The sequence below is a fragment of the Pelecanus crispus genome, chromosome 2, assembly GCF_030463565.1.
Source record: "Pelecanus crispus isolate bPelCri1 chromosome 2, bPelCri1.pri, whole genome shotgun sequence".
In the NCBI taxonomy this organism is placed as follows: Eukaryota; Metazoa; Chordata; class Aves; order Pelecaniformes; family Pelecanidae; genus Pelecanus; species Pelecanus crispus.
The window spans coordinates 21137490-21160162 of record NC_134644.1 but is presented as its reverse complement, the minus strand read 5'-3'; the positions used below and the strand labels follow the sequence as shown (position 1 = coordinate 21160162).

At 46.4% G+C, this 22673-nt stretch overlaps 1 non-coding gene across 1 annotated transcript; it reads right to left on the bottom strand.

The window, feature by feature from the left end:
* Window positions 1–19846: 19846 nt before the first annotated feature.
* Window positions 19847–19920, bottom strand: TRNAN-GUU (transfer RNA asparagine (anticodon GUU)). The gene has a single exon. It is a non-coding gene; the product is annotated as a tRNA-Asn (tRNA).
* Between the last annotated feature and the right edge of the window lie 2753 nt (window positions 19921–22673).

Here is a 22673-nt window from a genome sequence, read left to right as displayed (position 1 = left end):
TCCAGAGAAGGGCAACGAAGCTGGTGAAGGGTCTGGAGCACAGGTCTTATGAGGAGCGGCTGAGGGAACTGGGGTTGTTTAGCCTGGAAAAGAGGAGGCTGAGGGGAGACCTTATCGCTCTCTACAACTACCTGAAAGGAGGCTGTAGTGAGGTGGGTGTTGGTCTCTTCTCCCAAGTAGCTAGCGATAGGACGAGAGGAAATGGGCTTAAGCTGCGCCAGGGGAGGTTTAGACTGGAAATTAGGAAAAATTTCTTTACGGAAAGGGTGGTCAGGCATTGGAACAGGCTGCCCAGAGAGGTGGTGGAGTCAACATCCCTGGAGGCGTTTAAAAAACGGGTAGATGTGGCACTTCGGGATATGGTTTAGTCTGGTCTACCCTTGATTAGTCTAGAGTGGGCTTGGTAGTGTAGGTTAATGGTTGGACTGGATGATCTTAAAGGTCTTTTCCAACCTAGATGATTCTATGATTCTATGATTCTATGATCAATTCTTAAAATTAGCCCCTCGTTCGAGCCCCTTGGAAAAGATTTTGCCAAGCGTCTGCAGTTGCAACATTTGATAGCACGGGCTTTCCTCAAACACCTCACCCTTCTCCGCTGTCTTCTGGTCCCCACGCACGCTGGGCAGCCCTAGTGTCCTGGTTTCGGCTGGGATAGAGTTAATTTTCTTCCTAGCAGCAGGCATAGTGCTGTGTTTTGGATTTAATAGGAGAAGAATGTTGATAACACGCTGATGTTTTTAGTTGTTGCTGAGTACTGCTTATGCTAGTCAAGGACTTTTTCAGCTTCCCATGCTCTGCCAGGCGCACAAGAAACTGGGAGGGGGCACAGCCAGAATAGTTGATCCAAACTGACCAAAGGGCTATTCCATACCATATGACGTCATGCTCAGTATAGAAACTGGGGGGGGGGGGTGGCCAGGGAGCAGCGATCACTGCTCGGGAACTGGCTGGGTATCGGTCGGCGGGTGGTGAGCAATTGCATTGTGCATCACTTGCTTCGTGTATCATTATTATTATTATCATTATTATACTGTTACTATTAGCATTACTGTTTTACTTTATTTCAATTATTAAACTGTTCTTATCTCCCCCCGGGAGTGTTTCTCACTCTTACTCCTCCCATTCTCTCCCCCATCCCATCGGGGCAGGGGGAGTGAGCGAGCAGCTGCGTGGTGCTGAGTTGCTGGCTGGGGCTAAACCACGACACCTAGGAAGGCAGCTAACCCATTTGTATGAGACAACCCCCCTAGGTTCATGGTCAAATGCACTTTGTTCAATGATGTGCAGGAGGGATGGTCCACATGGAGGTCAGTAATGCTATTTTGGGCCCTGAGGCGACTGCACAAGGAAGTGTCTCTAAGTGAGGAACCGCCAAATTATTTGAATTTTCTCAGCAGCAGAAGCAGCAATAGGAACTAAAACACACTCAGGTCCGTCGAGCTGGACTCCTGTGTGCAGGCAAGCACCAGGCACAGTCCCAGGCTCAGCTGCTTCCTGGTAGAGGCATCATTGTTCCTGGGGGGACCTGGCTCCATCACCCACGCCAGCGCGGCATTTCCACCACCCACATACTCCCCGGAGAGCTGTGCCACTTGCCGAGAGCTTCCAAAATAGCAACTTCCCAACCCATAACGTTAAAAGTTTTTGAAAACATTTGCAACCAATTTTATAGTTAATTAAACCCAGATTTGCTCTATTCATTCATTTGTTCTATGACTTTTAAATATTTTTTGGTTTAAAGTTTAGGGTTTTTTTCTAAGTCATGCATAAGCTTTAACTGTAAATAGGTTAAATGCAGCTCTGATCTTCCTCCAGCATCTGCCAGTAAAGACAAACAATTTTCAAACACCAAGGACTAACGTGGATCACAACGTTTCAAGGTGGGACCAGTCCCGTGGCGCTGCCAGCAGAGAACCCCATGCCAAATCATACAGCTAGTAAATAGCATGGCATCGATTCCTCAAAAATTTCCATAGCAAGAGTTTTCGGAGGAGATCCAAATACCCCATCAGTAAATCTCGCAGAGTAGGTGATACATTTACAGTCGCCAGGTATTTCAAATGGCCTTTCTCTCACGTATGGTTACACGCTACAAATCCAAAAGGTACACAAACTAGATACGCCACGAAGTTTGAAGCTATACTCTCTCCTCTGTTCACAACAAATGTAGAAAAACTGTATGACACAAAATCATCACTTGTTTTGTTTCTCAACAAGACAAGAAATCATTATTCACGCTTTTCTTTAAAAATCAATATTTCTACCCAGAAAGACAAACAAGTTGTTGTAAGAAAAACTGTCTAGCTTGAGTTTCAAGCCAGGTTTCTCCTAACCTTGGAGCACAGTCTTCCCAACAATACTCATTTCTCTGGGTCCCAAGCAGCATCTCTAATGGCTCTCACCTTGGGCATGCAAACAAGGAAATCTCGGTTAAAATTAAGCTCCTGCTCACCAGGGACCAATTATTGATTTTCTTCCTTCCTTTACTCTATTAATAGAACAGATGGGATTTCAAAAACATTTGGAAAAAAAAAAGACCTGTTAAAAACAGCTACAGTGAATTGTAAATATCAACACCAAAAAGCTAGCCCTGTCTTGCCTCCATTTCTGGTGACTACTATAATTTTGTTGAGAAATGAGTGGTCTGCATTCACTGAATAAGGTCACAGAAACACCACTGTGCCTTGAAGAACAGCTGGGATCACAGACGTCCTTGGCAGCTGCAGGCACCTACACTCAGTGCTAGCCCTGGACAAATGAATTCATGCTACAAAACCGGAGGTAACCAACTGCATAACGTGCTGGTATGTCCCAGAGACAGGCAGCAGGTGCTACAGGAGCTATGGGCTGTCCTTTGCAGAAAATAATGGCCGTTTTACCTAAAATGAGAGTTTAACACACACCCCCCCCTTATATCAACCTGTGAGATGTGAATTTATGTCCAGTAAAATGAAAAACCATCACGTGAACTCCAAGTTAATTGTCTGCCTGTTCTTGAAAGCAAGCAATGATTCATTTATTACTACAACAGATACTAGCAAAACCTGTTTATGCATTAGAATTATCTCAGTGCCTTCAACTGGCTTTCAGAAAAGCTTTCCTAGGTAGCACACAGTAAAGCGAACGGTTGGAAATTTCATGTCTGACATACAGAAAACATGCTGGTCTCTAGTACCTTCAAATTGTTGTTAAATATTATTATAATTCTTTAAAAAAACACTCTGCAATTTCTTGAAACAACTACATCAGTATCATTTAGCATCATCTGCTGCTGCTGGTAGGAGACCATGCTCAGAGAGCGCAGATGCCGATGAGCAGCTGGCTCAGAGGCCAAAGTGCGATCCGTACAGTCCTGCCTCTAAGAACGACCAGGATGAGATTTCCCAGGCCACATCCAAGCACTTGGGATCAGAGATCACCTGTCAGTCACTACACACATTGGAGAAAATGCCTACTCTGAAAGCACTGTCGCATTCTAGCAGTTTTCTTTCTTCAATAGCACACCCTAACAGCCACTTGGTTTTTCAATAGTTGTCTGTGTTCTGCAAAAAACACCCTCTTTTAGGCAAACCTGCACCACAGACTAATAGACCAGAAGTATTCACTTAGTACAATCACATCAATCTCAGTGAGTCTTAACTGCATACACAGCAGCATATTTACAAAATCCGCAGCATTCAAAAATCTTGATATAAATCAAGATCCACGACCCTGTGCCATATATGCATAAATCTCCAACTTAAATAAGCTGGAGTCCTGTGCAAGGGTGAGACTCACAAATTCTCCTTCTTCCTCTCATTTGAAAAAGTGTGCAGGGCTAGACATAAGAGAGTCATAAGGAAGGAAGTTTAACCTGAGTTTAAAAAAAAAACACATGAAGGAAATGTGCAGATCTTGTATCCAGAATAAATATATTATGCCATTCTCATAAATATTCACTTTTTGAACCTGTGCCAAAACTTACCAGAACTCATACTAGTTTTTTCTTGAGTTTAGGCACTGTGCTTAAAGGCTTGTAGAATAGTTACCCAAGGAATTAAATAAAATCCCATTGGTTTAAATTGTAAAGTTAGGTTGGACTAGTCACTGGAATCTGACTGCAACCCCTTTAACCTGGCACTAAAAGTTAAAAGAAAGGCCCGTGAGCTTTTATCATATGGTTTTTCTCTCCATCTTAGGAGGACAACCCACAGCACGCCTGCCAGTTCAGTGCCCATGACCTCCAGGACGAAGTGCTGCTTCCCCGGGTGCCCTTCCCGTGCGGTACGCTCCTGCCGCAAGCAGTTGTCCATCTCCCATCCGCAGATGACTTTCAAGGCTGGTTGCTTTACACATCAGCGAGACTCGTGACCTCACATGGCCACTTTCCTCTCTGACGTCGTCATTTACAGGCTGGTGTTATCGTGGCAGGTTCTTTAAAGCTGGAACAAAGAAAGAGCACAGGTCTGCTTCTTAGGAAGAACATTTACTGAACAACCTGCAACCAGTCAACTCCGAACCTGTCTTATGTCTTATGATGATCTCTCAAGGTCCCTTCCAACCCAAAGCATTCTATGATACTATGTTCTGCAATGTCTTATGTCCTGCAACGTCTTATGTTCTGGGGAAGGCAAAGGATTGGTGGTCAGTTACCGTACAAATCAAGGAGAAGGAAAAAGCATACAGAGCTTGTCGCTGACACTGGCCGCGATTGCAATTAGAGATGAATGAAAGCAGTGTTACAAATCAAGAATCACCAAAGAATGGAGCATCAGGTAAAAGGAAAGGTAAAATATGCCCTTTTTCTAAAGAGGAAAAACAAAGTATTCACATTGCATTCAGCCCTCAAGCTGCTGACAAGATGCCCCTACACAAAGATTATATATTACTGAAACCAAGAGCCTGGGAAACACAAATCTTAAAAAATAAATACCACACAGGCAAAGACAGATAAGCTGCTTTACACGTCTACCCACCTACACAACAGACTGGTAATCAAGATCAATCTCCTTTTCGCTTCAGCCATCTCATACAGGAGGAGGAATACCCTGTGCTCCTGCCACAGCTCACACAAGCTCCGAAGATGCAGCTGTGAAGCTTTTGGAAAGGGGACAGCATCCACAGGCTCCGAATGAAGGCCTGGGGGGACACCACTGCCTCCTTCCGAGCGTGGACCTCCCAAGCCCTCTCCTCACTTCACAGGAACCTGAAAGGAGGCAGCTGGTGAAGGGTCTGGAGAACAAGTCTTATGAGGAGCGGCTGAGGGAACTGGCGTTGTTTAACCTGGAGAAGAGGAGGCTGAGGGGAGACCTTATGGCTCTCTACAACTACCTGAAAGGAGGTTGTAGTGAGGTGGGTGTTGGGCTCTTCTCCCAAGTAGTTAGCGATAGGACGAGAGGAAATGGGCTCAAGCTGCGCCAGGGGAGGTTTAGGCTGGAACTTAGGAAAAATTTCTTTACGGAAAGGGTGGTCAAGCATTGGAACAGGCTGCCCAGAGAGGTGGTGGAGTCACCATCCCTGGAAGTGTTCAAAAAACAGGTACGTGTGTCACTTCGGGACATGGTTTAGTCTAGTCTACCCTTGATTGGTTTAGGTGGGCTTGGTAGTGAGGGTTAATGGTTGGACTGGATGATCTTAAAGGTCTTTTCCAACCTAGACGATTCTATGATTCTATGATTCTATGAAAGCTGACTACATTTTAACCAGGAAATCCTGGTATCTCCACTTCTTGTTCCGTGAATGCCCAGAACCGCTGCGGCCTGGAGAAGGCAGCTGAACAACCAAGGGCTGTTGCATGCCTCAACCTTGAGTCTGCTCTAGCAGGCACACTGCTGCCGGGTACGCATTCCACATAAAATATAGCAGCATCAGCTATTCCCATTCAAAAACTGGAATGAGGCCCCCCTCATGAAATAACCCTAAAATTTGCAGAGTTCCTCATTTTTTTTTGCCAGACTCCAGCCGCAGCGATATCACCAGAAAGTAAAAGAGATGAGCTCAGATCCTACTCCCAGCCTCAGGGGATTCAAACCAGCTTCCCAGGAGAACGCTCTAATTGTCACCCTGGTCTAGAAGGGCTTGTTCCTGCATGAAGCCTTTCTTACAACACCTAAAAAGCTTTCAGGAGCAGTGAAGTCAGCGGAGGTGTGCTCAGGAGCTGCAGCTCACCTGTGAACCATGAGCCAATACAATAGGCTTCATGTCTCCAGTAAAAATTCCAGTCCACCTTTAATTATCGTCTGCTGGAGTTCACTTGTTTAGTCCGATAAAGATAGTAGCTCAAGGAGATAAAGAAGGATGCTAAAGCTTACTTTAACTGTTTTAATTCCTGTTTAAAGAGTAAGAATTCTACCGTTCTTCAAACACAGCTTTAGTCTCCAAGACTCTCTCCTATAGTACTTTTTGTTCTATTTTTAATAAATGAAATCAATTATTATATTTACAAATTTACTAACAGTTTTATTGGGGGCATACAACATCAAGCGCTTCTCCCTGTTAATTCAGACCACTGTTTTCAGTTTCAATGTTTCCAAAATATTAAAGTTTGTATTAAGCAGAGACATGTAGGATTGAAGTTGCTGAAATAATTTTAAATACTTTATTTTAAAATTACGCAATTTCCCTTTCTATAGATCTGATTTGCCAAGAAAAACATAATAAAAGGAGATTTTCTACAAAGTGTCTCCAGGAATCATTCTGGCTCTTTCAGGTGCATTTTTAATGCTAATAAGTATTATGGCCTAATTTAAATTTAACCAAGCACATGCTTGCTAAAATTAACATCGAGAGTTCTTATCAAAACATCAACATTAATTTTTAAAAAAGCATTGTATTTTTAAATTTCAAAGTTACATCTAAAAGCACAAGAAATCCCAACTGTAGATGGCATGCAAAACCGTATTCATTCATGAACATGTTATTTCTAATGAGAACAGGTAACATAATTCTAGAATCGTATTTTGAGGTTACCTTTTAGCAGGCATCCCCCTCCTTAAGACCAAAGCCATGCGTGCAAAAATTTATCACTAATTTATGTTGACATTAGTAATTAAAACATTTTCATAGAAATGTTGATATTTGTCATATTGTTTTCAGGCACCCTGATACCAAAATGAAGAAAAAAATCTAGTGAAAATAAGTACTTACGCTATTGCACTTCAGTATGTTTAATGACTGCGTTTCTGAGCGCTGTCATTTAGCTAGACATACAGGAGCTATGAAATGCACTTACAATTTATTGCCTATAATTAATTACACTCACCATCGTTTACAAGGAAAAAATTGTACCAATAAAATGGAGACCTTTTAAAAAGAACTACGTATTACTCTGAAATGATAGGCTTCTCTAGCAGTTTCATTGCTGCACTTTGTCTAAAAAGTTTTTTGTTCAAATAGAGAATTCTCTGCCTGGGCCCATCTCAGCTCTCCTGAGCGCTCTGACTTCAGACTTGCTGCAAAAGCCGCATTCTTCAGCAGTGTAGTGTTAGCAACACCCAGGATTTTGTTGCGAGTCTTGGTATAGCTGTGGTCTTACTATTTTTTTTTTTTAAGCTTCAGAGCTCAGAATGAACAGATTACATGAAAAATTCAGCTTCCTTTTAACAAAATAAATTTCCATCTTCACTGGAGAAAAGGTTGAAAAATTATTTTTGTAAAATCTTTGGGATGCAAAAGGGCTGATATGTTGGGTTTGTGTCCCATTTCATATTTTTAATGCTCAACATTGATGATCTTAATAGTGGGATTTTATATCAAATGTTAAACACTGCAAAAGAGCAGTCACCCATCAGAACCAGGAGAACCTTTACAGGTTAATAGAGCTGAGTTCCTCCTGCATCCCTATTAGTAACCGGCTACAAAATCTATTGCTTATATAAATCGTTGTGAAACGGGGAGGGCGTTAAGTATAGTCAGGGCTTTGTTTTAGCGGACTGGTTCAGTGGAAAGCAAAATGGTAGTTAGTATCAAACCCACTTATTCAAGAGAGTGAACTGGGACAACAGAAATCCCCCAAAGCAGAAAACGTGTTTCCCAAGGATTTTTGCCTTTTTTTTTTTTTTTAATCTAAGGTTATGATTTATTTTAAAATGTGCCCTAGTGCAAACCCTGGGCAATGTCAAGCCCCGCACTGTTGTCCCCTTGAGTCTGTAAACAGACAGAATTAAACAATAGCATCGCTAAGTGCGAACTTTCTCCATTCATCTTAATGGACTGTTAATTATGACCACTTAAATGCCCACAGTGTTAACCCTTTCACCGCTGACTGGATTTCACCCAAAAGGGCAGTTTATAGATCTTGATTTATCCCCAGGCAGGTAGATTTAAAACTCACAATCCATATACAGTTAAGTGGACTAAACGATTAATAAAGTTGTGAATATAGATTATGTAGCCAGCTGAAAAAAATCTAATAATCGTCTTCTGAAGTTTATTCTTTTCAAGGATTCGAGCAAAATGATGCTCTCCCTCTCAACGCTGTGTAATTGTTTGAGGGTTGTAGAGATTCAGATAGGATGGTGTTGGTTTTGCAGTGCATTTTCATGTAGCAGAAAGGCTGGTAAAGTGTAGTTAACTGACTGTCACTGCACATCCTAAGTGATGTGGCAATATGTAACGTCAGAATATAGTAAGGCTAGTTAACTTCTTTTAAGTTCAGAAATTTCTACAAAGCTACATAAGAAACGAAACAACTTTAAAAAGCCAGGTAAATCCTGGAAAAAAATTGTCATAGTTTTTATTTCTTGCTGCCTATAAGCTGATGCTATTCATGGAATTAACAGATACTACAAATTGAATCAATTTTTGGCCATAAATATTATAGACACATTTGGAGGAGGGGACAAAGATCACAGCGGTTTTGAAGAATTTAACAGAACAGAACAATAGTTGGAGTACAGTCCTGACAGGAATTACATTTTTAATAACATATGTACTGAATAATTAATTTCCACAAGTATTTGAATCAAATTAATTTTGTACCACTAACTTAAGCTCTTCAAAAGTTCTAGGGCTGGTTTCTTCTCTCTTGAGCAAATGGATCTGGTATAATATAGACAGCCTTAGATTTCATTAAATCTCCCTGGTTCCCCACATTCCCACTGGCATCCCTGGCTATTTGAGGAAAGCCTTATAGCCAAAAGGGACCGTGAACATTTCTTCTGAACACACCACAGGTTTTCCAGTGGTTCCTTCCATCAGGTCCTATGGTTGTTTCATGCTTGCACAAATCCCAGATTGTGGACAAGTAGATATATTATCAACCCAATGCTTGCCTACAGTTTTTAACACCTGCATTACAGCAGCCACCTGGGGGTATGCGGTAGGCTGGCTAGCATGGGGAAAAGCAAGGGTTCACAACATTCACGACATGCAAACCGCTCCTACGTGCTTTCTCAGGCTGTGCTGGTGGTTACAACCACCGCCACTGCGCTGCCACTGGCTACCCCTTGCAATGCGGATACTCATTTTTGCAGGGTAACTCTTGTTTCCAGAGTAGACGAAACAGCCAACACACTGCTCCACAACAGTTAGAAAACAACGGATCTGCCAAGCAGCTCTGAACACAGAAACCATTTTCCAAAACCCTGAGAACCCAACAACTATTTGTGCTCAAGCATGCGGTCCGTTTTCCCCATTTCAGCACTTTAAAGTATCAATTTTTGTTTAAAAGAAGAAGTAGTTGTAAATGAGCAGTCAGGCCCATGTGGTCAGCACGTAACGCTGGCAAGAACAACAGTACGTGGGCCGGTGCATTGGGTCTACCACCACTCTCGAGACCCCCCTGATAGTTACCATAGAGATAGTAGGAGCCACAAAGAGCTTCGATCACATTACTGGCTGGGAGGGGGTCAATTTGTATGCGCGAGCCCTGCTGGGATTGAAAGAATGCAGAGGAGGACAGGAAAGATAATAGAGAGAAAAATAAGTGAAGGGAGAATACAAGAAACGAGAAAAATGAAAGAAAGAAAGGAAAGGGGGGAGAGAGAGACTGGGGGGAGGCAAAGGGAGCAAGGGATCTCAGAAGTAAAAAAGCCAGCAGAGAGACCAAGGGGAAATGAAGAGAGAAGGAGAGAGAAAACAAGTGAGAAAATTCATCTTGCGCAGACAGCGCTCGTGTCGCTGCCCGACAGGAACCGCTGCTGCAGGGGAGCTCGCCCAGCGGCGCGGCCAGCCACGGGGGTGCTGGGGATGGATGGAAGGATGGATGGATGGATGGGTGGATGGAAGGATGGATGGATGGATGGGTGGAAGGATGGATGGATGGATGGGTGGATGGAAGGATGGATGGATGGATGGATGGATGGATGGATGGATGGATGGATGGGTGGATGGAAGGATGGATGGATGGATGGATGGATGGAAGGAAGGAAGGAAGGAAGAATGGATGGAAGGATGGATGGATGGACGGATGGATGGACGGATGCCTGCAGCACCTGACCCATGCCAAGAAAACTGCTCCAAACACACTGTGGAGCAAGGAGAGGGGATCACAGAGGGGAGAGGGGGTTTTGCGTTCACATGCCCACAGGTCAGCAGCCCAAATGTGACACTGACTCAGCAAGTGCCACAAAAGCAAACACGTTTCTTTCTTCTTTGGACTCCTCAACCCAGGGCACAGAGGGCTCGGGGCTGGCCAGGTTTTGCCTCTGAGAGCTGTGACTGCCTGGGGCTGGTGGGGCTGGAGCTTCGGCGGCTGCTCCGGCTCTCCAGGAGAGCCACGGCAGCCTCCGCAGCCCCAGCTGCTGTGTGCTCACCTATACTTCCCGTCGTATTGCTGCGTATGCCTTCAAAGGCACTGGCAAACCTTTCTAAACTAATGTCCCCTAGGTCCATACTCCAGAAAGGCTGAGGAGAACACTTTGAATATCTAAATCAGCAGAGTATCCAAAATATCAAACCCTGGAAACACGCCCTTATGGATGTCTAAGTGACTGGTGTATTGTTGCAAAAATCTGTTGCTCCTCTGCAGGTTAGTAATGGCACGGCCAAAACCTGCTTGTCTGTCAAGAGAAATCCTAGCAAAGTCAGAGAGACAGAGAGAGGTGATAGGATTCACCAAATAACCAACAACAGTTAAAGCAAAAAGGCTTATTTGGTGACGTGTTCATCGGCCCTGTACCTCCCAAAAGGTAAGGGTAACAAAGAACGTCCTGCTTCGGTTGTCTCGTCAATGCCATAGCGTCGCTTCACGCCGCAGCAGCTCGCCTTGCAGGTCTTCCCAGGACCCGCACAGCTTCATAGCCCGGCGCTGGTACTCAGCTTCAGGACTTCGGCAGAGGAATGCCCCAAAAGCTGGCAAAGCAGCAGGCCGCTGTACCATACCTTAGCCTCGTGGCTGAGCAACAAATAATTTTTCCCGGGGAGAATGATGATCCGCTGAGTTTTTCTAAAATACACCTTTTCTTCCTAGCGGGAGCATCACAGTACTCCTCACCCTCAGGGCCAGCCCATTCAGCCCCATGAGACTAAGACAACATCCTCTACATTTTCTCACAAACAGATTTAAATATGTTCAGTGAAAATCAGCACGGATTTCAGAGGGCAATATAATCCCCAATTACCAGTAGCACCCACTGGCCCGACTGCAGTATCACGTGCTCTCAGTATATTACATAGACCAGACTAGAACTGATTATGAAGGTGTTTTTTTTTTTAATGAATTAGTATTATTTTTGTATCATTCCACGTTTCAAGCCAACTGTCAAACTGACCATAAATTAGATTTTTCCCTCGCATATTACCATCAAAGTGGAGTTACCCCTGAGATCAACAGCATCGCCTTTGAGTTAAAAGCACACAGATGTCTGAGTAACAGTAAAATTACTGAAGTATGTAAAAGCTTTTAGAAATGCTGTAAAGCAGCTTTTCCATATATAGCAGTGTCACCATTTTAAATCAAATACATTGTGATTTTAGCTTAAAAAGCCCTCTAAAGCAACACAAACTAAATTGAAAACACTTTCGGTTCAGAGGAATATACTCTTTACATAAAGCTGTAAACTACAGCATGAAAATGGCATGTATAAAATTGCAAAGTGCCTTTGTAGAAAAACCCAAAGCGGTTTATGCACAATTCAAGCTCCCAAACTGTCCTGCACATTAGAACTACTCTTTTTTTCTTTTTTTTCCATGCAATTTATAATACAGAATATTTTTTAAAAGAGACAGTGTCAACCCAGCCATAGATATACTCAGAGATTTCAAAGCCTGCTTCCAACCCTTCCCCTTCACTTCTCACCACCCCACGTGTAGGGAGGGGATCCTCCAGTAAGGCAGTCCCGGAGTTTCCATTCAAGCCCAGCCCAGCCTCAACAGCCTCATCTCGGACTGCTGAAGTCGTTAAGATTTTTATGAACATCTACTAGCCAGATGAGTCCTCATTTCCAGATCCCTTACAATTTTTTCCACTACAAGAAAGCTTTCCAAAAGCTGGGTAATAGGCCCCAAACGGTTCTTTTGGCACTAATGTGAACTGGAAACTAAAAAAAAAAACCCCATCCAGCAGGTAATTTGTACAAGTCTCTTAAATCTTGAAAATGAGGCTATTCATTTTCTAATAATAAATCTTTACTGCAGCTAATCTTATCTTCTTTCCACAATAAACTCCTAATTATTACCTTTCCAGCCAGCAGATCTGTGATTTTAAAAGTGTGTGACAGCAGTAAAAGCAAGCGCTGGATCTTAGGACTGAAAAAAGGGAATACTTAGGTTAGGCATACAGAAGATCCTTGTTTTTTAAACTCTGAACAACATGATATAACGGAACAAGTTACAAGCTAGGAGCGAACTATTCATACTAGAGAAGTCAAGGACAGCCACCACCGCTGCTCCTGCGCCTGAGGGCTCTGGGGAAGCTCCACCGTCCCCTCCAGGAGACCTGCACTGCCCAAATGAAAACAAAAGAGGAAAAGTACTTTTTTTCTTTCTTTCTTTCTTTTTAACCTAGACCCAGTCAGACCCAGAATGCATTACTAAATACTAAAGGCAAAGGAATAAAACATTTTTGCAAATATTTGTCTAAACTCAGAACTTTGCACATCATTAATTACGGTTTTATCTCTCATTTATGCTGGAAGTACCTCAGGGCCAGCAACCCTGTGAGGCCCAACAGTACCAAGTGCAGGGTGCGTAATGGCACAGACCTCTTCTGCATCACTTTCGCTCTCCTGAGGCTAAGCAAATTACGGAGAGTACCTGCGAAGCTCATTTTTGAGTTTCAGAATATTTATTATCACCCAAGAAAAAAAACGATGTCAGATAAACTATGTCCGCAAGTACAACTGAACATCTGAATTTTGACTAGCAGCTACTTGTCACTGCCTATTCTCAATCAAGCCATAGAAGAAGAAATATTTAGAGAAGTGAGGTGAAGAACACATCCGTCTGAGAAAAACAGAAATGTTTGCAGGGAATCTGTAAAAAGGAAAGGAGACCAAAACTCATCACGCCGTTTTTTCTGCCATTTTACTGCACCACTTTATAATCACCTTTTAAACAGTACAAGGGATTTAACTGCACTGGTTTTTAAACAGGTATATTTACAAACAGCACTCAGCTTGTTAAACCAATAATTCCTTACCAATATATGCACTACTCTAATAAGCACTTAATAGTTGTTTGCAGAGCCTGGTGTGGCAGCGACCCAACAAGAAAACAAAATAACCAGCATATCCTGTCCATTCAGAGTAAAATATAAAATCAGCAGTCCCCTTGGCCTCAGTTATTTGGAAGTTGCCAGATATTCCTTGCCCTTCTGGAAGGTGTGGATAGAAGCATTCCCACATCCTTCCCTGCCTGCTTATCTATTAAGGTGCAATCTGGCTCTCAGGTCTTGTCACCAAAGCTATGATGATGATAAAGGAATATAATACTTAACAGGAAAAAACAGTCTGAGCCCATCTCATGTAACAATGCTTTAGGCATATTAGGGCAAATGAACTTTATGAATAAAAGCTTTATTTTTTACAGGAAAAATATGATACTGTTGTTTCTCTTTTCCTGTGAATACATTTCTTTCAGGCAAAATACATATTTTGAGTCATCATTAAAAAGACATTTTTTACTTCATTTAAATTCATTTATTTCTTCTATTTATTTCTAGAAAATTTCTTTGACCTTCACATTTGATGGACAAAACACAGAGGCATATCTCCTTAGTCCTTCTTTGCACCCTGTTTCCTCTCTGGAACCCTACGTACCTTTCCCACATAAATTGGAGTTTCATGACATTCAAATGCATTTCCTTAAGCTTTCAACAAATTTGATATGGCTTTCTTCTCTGGGCCCTACAGCAGTCCCCAAATTCCCAGTATTATTCAATCTAGTTGAAATCTTCCTGTTTCTTAGATAACACTAACAATTTGAGCTGAGTGTTGCTTTCATTTTAAGAATAAGACCTGCCCATTAGAAGCCAGCGCCAGCTTTTCTAGGGTATTGTTTCTACTCTATGCATTTTTTGGTCACAAACACAAGTTTGTAATTTTAGCCTCTGATGGAGCCTGTCATTTACATTTTAGTAATTTTGCTCACTCTGTTTTTCACAAATACTATTCTTTTGAGATTCCGTACACGCTCCAATTGTAAAAAATGACTAGGAAGCTGCTTGGCTTCATAGTGCCTTTTGATCCAAACAGTCTCAAGAAATGCTGTACGAACATCAGGATGCCTATGAAACAGATGCTAAATATATTTTAATGTATCAATCCACAGGGGAAAGTATGGCACTGGGAAATTAAAGCAAAAATGTTCAGATACAGAAAGTAAAGCTGTAGCGAGGTACTGAAATAACCAGGAACTGCATATGCAGTACCTCAAAATTCCCTTGAAAAATTAGAAACTTTAATAAGAACAATACAGTTCTCAATAGGAACCTTACCCTTAGCAGTTAGGATTAGAAACGCTGCCCAAACTGACATTAAAGAAATCAGCAAGTGAATAAAATCAAGCAGTTCTGCCTTGCAATCCTATTCTTTAATCTTCAGACAATGCTCTCCAGCCATCCCTGCATTATTTTTATTAGCTGTCTTTGGCTTTTTTAAGTGCGTGGTTTCTGCTGAGCTTATCTGCAAAGGAGTAGGTCCAAAGTAAGCAAACAGCAACGAGGAAATAAATAAATAAATAAATAAATAAGCCCAGGGAAGGAGCCTTTCCGAGCCTGTGTAGCTGAACCACTGGCTTATTGTCTCTGCTCTCACCACCACCACCCCCAGTCAGTTGTTCCTTTTTAAAAAAAAAAAAAAAAAAAATTTTGGGAAGGCCTAACCAGCATTAAAGCCTTACAATTGTTAGTAACAAAGGGAAAGCTCTTTTGCAGTTACAGGAAAACAAAAAGCATCTGAAATGAGCATGTTGTATTTGTTTTCCCCATCAGTGTGAGGGGGGGAAAAAAAAGAAAGGAAAGAAAAAATACAGACAGCTGTTAATCCATTTTAGTAAAAGTGGAAAAAATCCTGGGGACTTTCTAAGCCTAATTTCAGCCTAGAGTGATTTTTATGGCCAAACAATGAATCCTTAGAATAATTGGTTCATATCATGAATACACAACAAACTCTGAAGCCAGGGCCTCATCCAATTTTCAGGGTAATCGGTAGGAATACCTCCTTCGACTTCGGTGACAGTAACGACATACAGTACCACTAAAAATAAAAAAATCTTTAGAAATGTGTTCTGGGTGAGTACAGACCAATTGTTTGTTTATGTTGCATGAGCTCTAAAAGTGTTTTTGCAGCACTACATGCGACTTTTATCGATGCAAACAAATCAATATAAATCGTGGGTAAAAAAGCACCATCACTTAGAGAGGTACTAAATTTCCAGACCGCGGTATTCAGCTGATGATTATTTATTGCCATTGTACGTAGATGAAAGGCTGCGGTGTTCCTTCCCGTTTCATTGCTTCGCGCCAGCTGAATTCTGCGAGAGGGATGGTGTTAGAAATGGAAGGCTACAGTAATGTTAACTATGCTGTTTCCCTCCAACATCCATTTTGTTCCAAAGAAACACTTGCCAGAGATTAAAATATTCAAGATGGCTGTTTTCTGCACCCTTTCTGCGAGCTCTACAGTTTTTCGCGTTTCCAATATTCCGGCTCCCCGCCTTCACTGAGGCCACGAATATTTTATTCCCCAACCTTATCTGCCTCCCAAGTCATTAAATATCGGCGAAAGTTCAAAGGGGCTTGCTCGCAAACGCCGCCAGCTGCAGCCCGGCGGCGCGGCCGCGCTCCGGAGCCCGTTCCGGCGGGATGCCTCCCCCGGGATGCCTCCCCCGGGATGCCTCCCCCGGGATGCCTCCCCCGGGACGCCCCTCGCCGGCCGCCGCCGCCCGGGGATGCGCCGCAGCCGGCGGAGCGGAGCGGAGCGGAGCGGAGCGGAGGGGGCCGCCCCCCGCCGCCCCCCGCCGCCGGACCCCGCGGCAGCGCAGCGCGGCCCGGCCCCGCTCGCCCCCGCCGCCGGGAGCGGCAGGGCCGGGGCCAGCGCCCGGGAGCGCGGCGGCTCCGCGGGGGCGGCGGGGCCCGCGCCCCGCACCTGGGTTTCCGCGGGGGCCCCGCCGTCCCCTCCCGGGCTGCTGCGGGGCGGGGCGGGGACGGGGCGGCGGGGGGGGGGGGGTGTCCCGGCTGCGCGCCGCCCCGCCCGCCGGAGCAGGCGGCGGGAAGCCCCCGAGGGGGGACACGACACACGGATCCCCGCGGCTCCCACGCACGGCCCGCCTCTCCCCTGCGCTCCTCCGCGGCGGGGGCAGAGCCATCTTTTGTCCCCGCGCGTCCCGTCCCGTGTCCCCCCCACCCCCCCGGAGCAAAGGCGGGGGTCGCGCTCAGGCCGGGGCGCCAGCGCTGCGGGCGGCCCTGCCCCCCCCCCCCCCCCGCGCCCCCCGTGCGGCGCTGGGGGCGGCGGGGAGCGGTCCCGCACCCACGGGGCACGCCGGGCTCCCCCCCGCCCCCGCCCCGCCGGGCCGCGGAGCCCCCGGGCGCTGCCCCCCCGGGGGGGGGGGGGGTGTTGGGGACCCTCTGCCCCCCGCCCACCGGCGGCGGCCCCGCCCGAGCCCCCGGGCTGCCCCCGGCCCCGCGGCCCCGTCCGGCCGCCGCGCCAACAAAGAGCCGCGGCGCGGGGGGGCCGTGGGGCTGGGTCCCGGCGCTCGTGGGCTGCCTTCTGCTGCCGGCTCCTCGCGTTCTGGGCTCTCCCGGCCGTTCCGACGGCGACGCTTCCCCAGCTGCGCCAGAAATCGGTTGGGATACGGCTCGGGAATATGAACGCTGGAATTTAACTCGGGATTTGTTGCGAGGTCACTTCGGATATGAAGTCTTTTTCCTGAAAAGTATCAGACGGTGCAGCCCCTTATTATACTTAGCACAGCGTTTATCCTAAACTGCACAGAGATAAATGGATTAACGTAAGAATCGGACGGTGTATCTGGGTACGTTACACAGCTACGACAAGGCTTTTTTTCATGGCTGAGAACCGAAAGCTTCACTGACCTCTAAAAAATTTTTACTCTCTTCTCCCCAAAATGTATCAGGTTTCCCGTTTTCCACAAGCTTAATTGTAATTAGTGAGCAGATGGGATGAGGCACTTCCCATGCACGAGCCTTCCACTTCCACAAAATAAGTTTATCAGGCTCTGCCTAAACGCTGCTTTCCATTATTTTGCCCACGCCGCGCATTTGCAAGAGCCTCCGTCCCTGGCACGTCCCGGGGGATCGCAGGGTGCACGCTCACGCACCGCACCCATTTTCCCAGGTCCGGTGGCGCACATTTGCACGCCGACGTGCAACAACTGGAAGGAGCGTTGCCAAACCGCCTGGTCAGCAATAATCACCTCCATAAAACGCGCCTGTGACTTGCTAAGGAGAGCGAGACTTGCTTTATGGGAGCAGAACCGCTTGTCCTTCCTCCTGAAGGATCAGTCTGGTAAATTTTAGCTCCTAAATTGTTACTGCCTTTGCAGCCATTGCTGCTTTACGCTGACATGATCAATTTTTGTTGTTGATGATGATTCCTGTAAGCTCTTGATGTCCGCCTGGTAGCGAGGCAATCCCAGCACAGACGAATGCAGATTTTAAAATTTCTGTCCCCTGTCAGGCTTTGCTGCCTGCAGCGACTGCAGTCCTCCCGGGCTGAATTCATCCTTCCGTTGCAAACAACGTGGAAATATCAAGAAGGGGATTTATCTCAATGACTCTAGTTAAAAGAAAATTCTACTGGTCGGTAGGAAATGTTTATGGGTTAAGTGTTGCTAACGATAATAGGTGGGTCCGGCAGCGAGCTGCACCTACCCTGATGCTAAGCACACGGCTGCCAGTTTTTTCCAAATGTTTTACCGAAACGTAGAGGATGCGGGTGACAGAAAAAAAATACGCCAGCCAACTGCTGCAGATACAGCACGTCAACGATTTAGGGTTTATTACTTTCAAAAGATCCTTCGGTGTTTCTAAAGACACGTCTTTTCTCCGGTATGTTAGCTAGCGAGGGCCATATCTTGTCGCCAATGGTAAATCAGTGGCATAGCCTGACCTTTAAGGGGGTTATATCCTTTATTCAAAACAGGCGAGCTGAAAAGAAAGATCTGTGAAGTACAGCTTCGCTGGGGAAGGGGGCATTTTTAATACGAATTCTGTTTCCTATAAACTGTAAATAGATCCTCGCCGCGCTGGCAGAGGTGGCTGCGGCAGGCAGCCGTGCTTCGCACCACCGAAGCGCTCGCCGCAGTCAGCCCCCGGGCTCGGGTACGGCGAAGGTGCCAGCTCCTAATTGATACGTTTAGGCGAAGCTCCCGCCGTAATTGCTTTTAACATTCATTTATGCAAAGCGGCTTCGTTGCGGGCAGGGCGAGCCCGGAGAGGCAGCGCTGCCTGCCAGCAGGAAACGGGCCTGGAAACAGCTCCCGCTCGGCCGGGAGCGGGACCCGCGGGGCTGCGGGGGGCGGCGGGGACCGGGCGGCCGCGGGGGCCGGGCGGGAGCGGGGGGCTGGGGGGGCCGCGGTCGTGCCCGCCGGGCCCCGGCAGCCTCGGCGGCGCGCTGGGGAGCCCGCGGCCGGCTCCGTGCTGCCAGCCCTGGCCCCGGCGTGCCCGGCCCCGGCGTGCCCGGCCCCGGCGCTGCGAGCGCCCGTGCTGAAGGCTGGGCAACCGCGCTGCCTTCGTGCAGCGGGGAGAGCGGCGATCGCCGTGCCTGCGTGGTGACTTCGGCGCTCACGGGCACCGGCGACAGCGGCGACAGCCGCACGCAGCAGTAATCGCAGTCACCCTTGTCGCGACCGGCTTTTCCCCCGCGAGCCTCGGCTCCAACCCAGGTTATCCGGTGGCGATGGCTCCAGTACTGGGGCGCCGTAAAGGCAGTGCCTCCTGAAGCAAAGCCTAATCGCTCGGCATCGTCATTAATTAATCACCATGCAGATAAAATGAGGTCTTTGCCTTTGCACCTTCCATCGCGGGAGCGCGGGGCACAGGAACTGCCGGCGGCTCTCGTCCCCGCCAGCCTCCGGGGCAGCCGCGGCGGCCCCTTCCCGCCCGCCGGCAGCAGCGCTCGGGGGACGGGGGACAGCGCGGGGCGCTCCGGGAACCCGCACCGGCCGGGGCGGGGCGAGAACACGGGTTCGGGGGTGCCGCACCCCCCGCTCGGGCAGGAGGGGAGCCACGGCCCCGCGGCGGGCGAAGGCAGAGCGGCGCAGGCCGGCGGCCATCTCGCCCCCCCCGGCGCGGCGAGACCGTCCAGCGCCCGGGCGGGAGCTGCCGCCGCGGCCGCGCCGAGCGCCGCTCCCCTGCGGGGGCCCCCCTGCCCCGAGGCGGGCGGCGCCCGCCCGGCCGCCGGCGCTGATCTCGCAGCCTCCCGGCGCACACGCACGGAGCGGCGGCCGGCCCAAAAGGGGAGCGCGTCCCTGGGTGGGCTCGAACCACCAACCTTTCGGTTAACAGCCGAACGCGCTAACCGATTGCGCCACAGAGACTCCCGCCGGGGCTGCCGCCGCGGCGCGACCCATGTGTGCGGCCCCCGCACCCCCCCCGCTCCCGCGGGCCCCCGAGCCCCGCGCCCGGAGACCGGGGCTTGCGAGCCGCCAGGAGAGGCCTGAGGACACGGTGGGAACGGCGGCTTGTCTTCCCCTAGCCCGCATGGCAGGCTAGCTCTTTCACGTCGTCGCTCACGGCAGCCGCCTTTTTTTTTTTTCCTGCGGAAGAAATCCGCGGAGTCAAAACAGCTGCTTCTTGGCTGCTGCTAGTTCACCCGCCGCACGTGCAAGCCAACATGTAATTCCCAAATATCATTGCAAAATTGCCCTATTAATATATTTAAAAGGCAATTTTAAGTGACTGCAGGGAACAGTTAGGCTCTTTACAACGGGCAGCACCCCCCTGCATGTATCTACATACAGATAATTTATGTGTATTTTATATACGTACAGATAAATTATGTATATAAGTATAATTTAAATACATAAATTATATTTACCTTTCTACGTGACAGGTGAAGAAAAGCTAACATTCCTATTATCATTTTATCAAAATCTGCTTCCCACATCACCTTACAGCAAATCTATACCTACGGCTCCACCAAGTACAAAGTTTTCACATCCAAACATGAGCAAATTTTTTCCCCTTTTCCTTCACAGACTGATGCTGTTTGAAGTCCTACAGTATCAGCTGCTTCACGTTGTCCCTGCGGCTCCATGAAGCTCTGCCTGACAGCTCTTCCGCCCGCCGAAAGCCTTCGGACACAAGGACGGGTGCTAACTCCTTTCCCCGCAGGTGCTGGTTAATTCCTAGTCTCTGCCCACCCCAAGACCAAGGAGTCCCAGCTCGCTCCTGGAACCAGGGAGTCTTCAGCAGCGGGAGTAAGAGCAAGAGCGTGTTACTCCAGCTCTCACGCTTTGTGCAAGACCTTGCTCTTCAACACCGTCAGACTTGGTTCCTCAGCTCAGTGAGTAACTTTAAGCTGACCATTTATTGTCCACAGCTCAGCCTTTCCAGTTTTTCCAGTACATTGAAAATAGCTACATAAATGTCCATATTATCACAGTACTGCTCAATTTTTTTACTGCATATTGTTGGTACCTTACTGACCAATGTCTTTTAAAACATGGAGGAGAAAGACAAAACATGCAAACCCTGAACAGTAATTAAAATAATTATTTTAAAGATTGCTTTTTGGGGCATCGCACCCACTGCGGCATGCTTTCCGACCCATACCTCTGCTATTCTCAGCATCAGAAGAATCAGTTCACAGGCCGGACCACTTCTATTTTCTCTGTGTAGGAGGACAAGCAAACAGCCCTGTGATTTTATGCGCAAGCAAATAGGTATTTAGTGGAAATCGCAAGATTCCAGTCTGAACAAAGGCCGAACCCATAGACAGGTAGATGAACATTTGGGCATGGATTTTGGGCCCCAAAACATTTTACTTTATAGACATGAATGTCCCAATTAGTTCTAATGAACGTAAATTTGACTATTTTCAAAATCTGTGTCTAGAGGCCAGATCTAAAAAGGGACTTTGCTGTGCTGATACTGAGCACAAGCTCTAACTTGGAGGTGCCTGAGAGGAGCACAGGACCGGGCATTAGACACCGGTGGCTGCCTATTCAATGCAGCGGGACAGCGAGAGTGCTGCAGGTGAGGCCACGGTGCCACTTGGCACCTTTCTTCTCAGCATTCTTCTTCACTGAATCTCGGAGCCTTTCATTTAAAGTCTTACAAGAAAATAAAAAGTACATACACAACAGCGAATGCTACCTCTTCAGCTTGAAACCCACAGAGCAGCAGCAGATCTGAACATGGATGACTTCCGCTGGCTATTGAAGCACTAACCAGTGAGCCATTATACCAGCGAGCAACATTATCTATCACTGCTCTGTGAATGGAAAAGTTTAGCTGTCTACCCTTAGGAGAAGGTTTCTGTCTGTTCCTTCAGTATAAAGGAAAAGGCCAAGTGCTGTTGAAGGCGTTCAGAAACCAGAAAGGGCTGCTACTTCAGATTAATCGTCCTCCCTATCAGTGTTTTGTTCTTTATTTCTGGACAGCTCTCTTCCTTGGTACTCTATTTCTTGTGGATCCTACCAGCAGTTGCTTAATTTTTTCTAATAGCTAGTGTATATAATTTAAATACCATTATTGGATTCACTAACTATGGTTTATATTTTGTTATATATTTTTACAAAAACATAAATGTATACAAATGTATTAGGAATATATGAAAATATTATACTATGTAATACAACACTATTCTTATATTTTATAATATTTTAATATTTTATAACATTATTTTATTGTTATTTTGAGACCCATGAACTTACATGGTCATTGCTATGACATCTGTGACCTTCTTCAGATAATAAGCTTTGGTTCCTGAATGTCAGGGGAAGTTAATATAGGACAGAGGGTGAAACTGGGTATTGTTTATGAGTTTTATAAACATACCATATTTTCATCCTCTGTTCAGAAAAATAGGTCTAGTTATTCAGCCAGAACTGTCGTAAAATCAATTCAGTAGGATATAACAGAAACCAAAGCATCTTCCCGCTTGTATCTCAGAATTACTCATTAACTATGAGTTAACTATGAGCATGAGTAACTATGAGCATCTATTTCTACAATTTCTCACAGGAAAGGACCATTTACCACCCAAAAAGCACATGCACCTGCAGTATTTATTATTCTACGTGTCATTTTTGGTCAACCGTTTGTCAGCTCTCAAGTTGCAATGCGG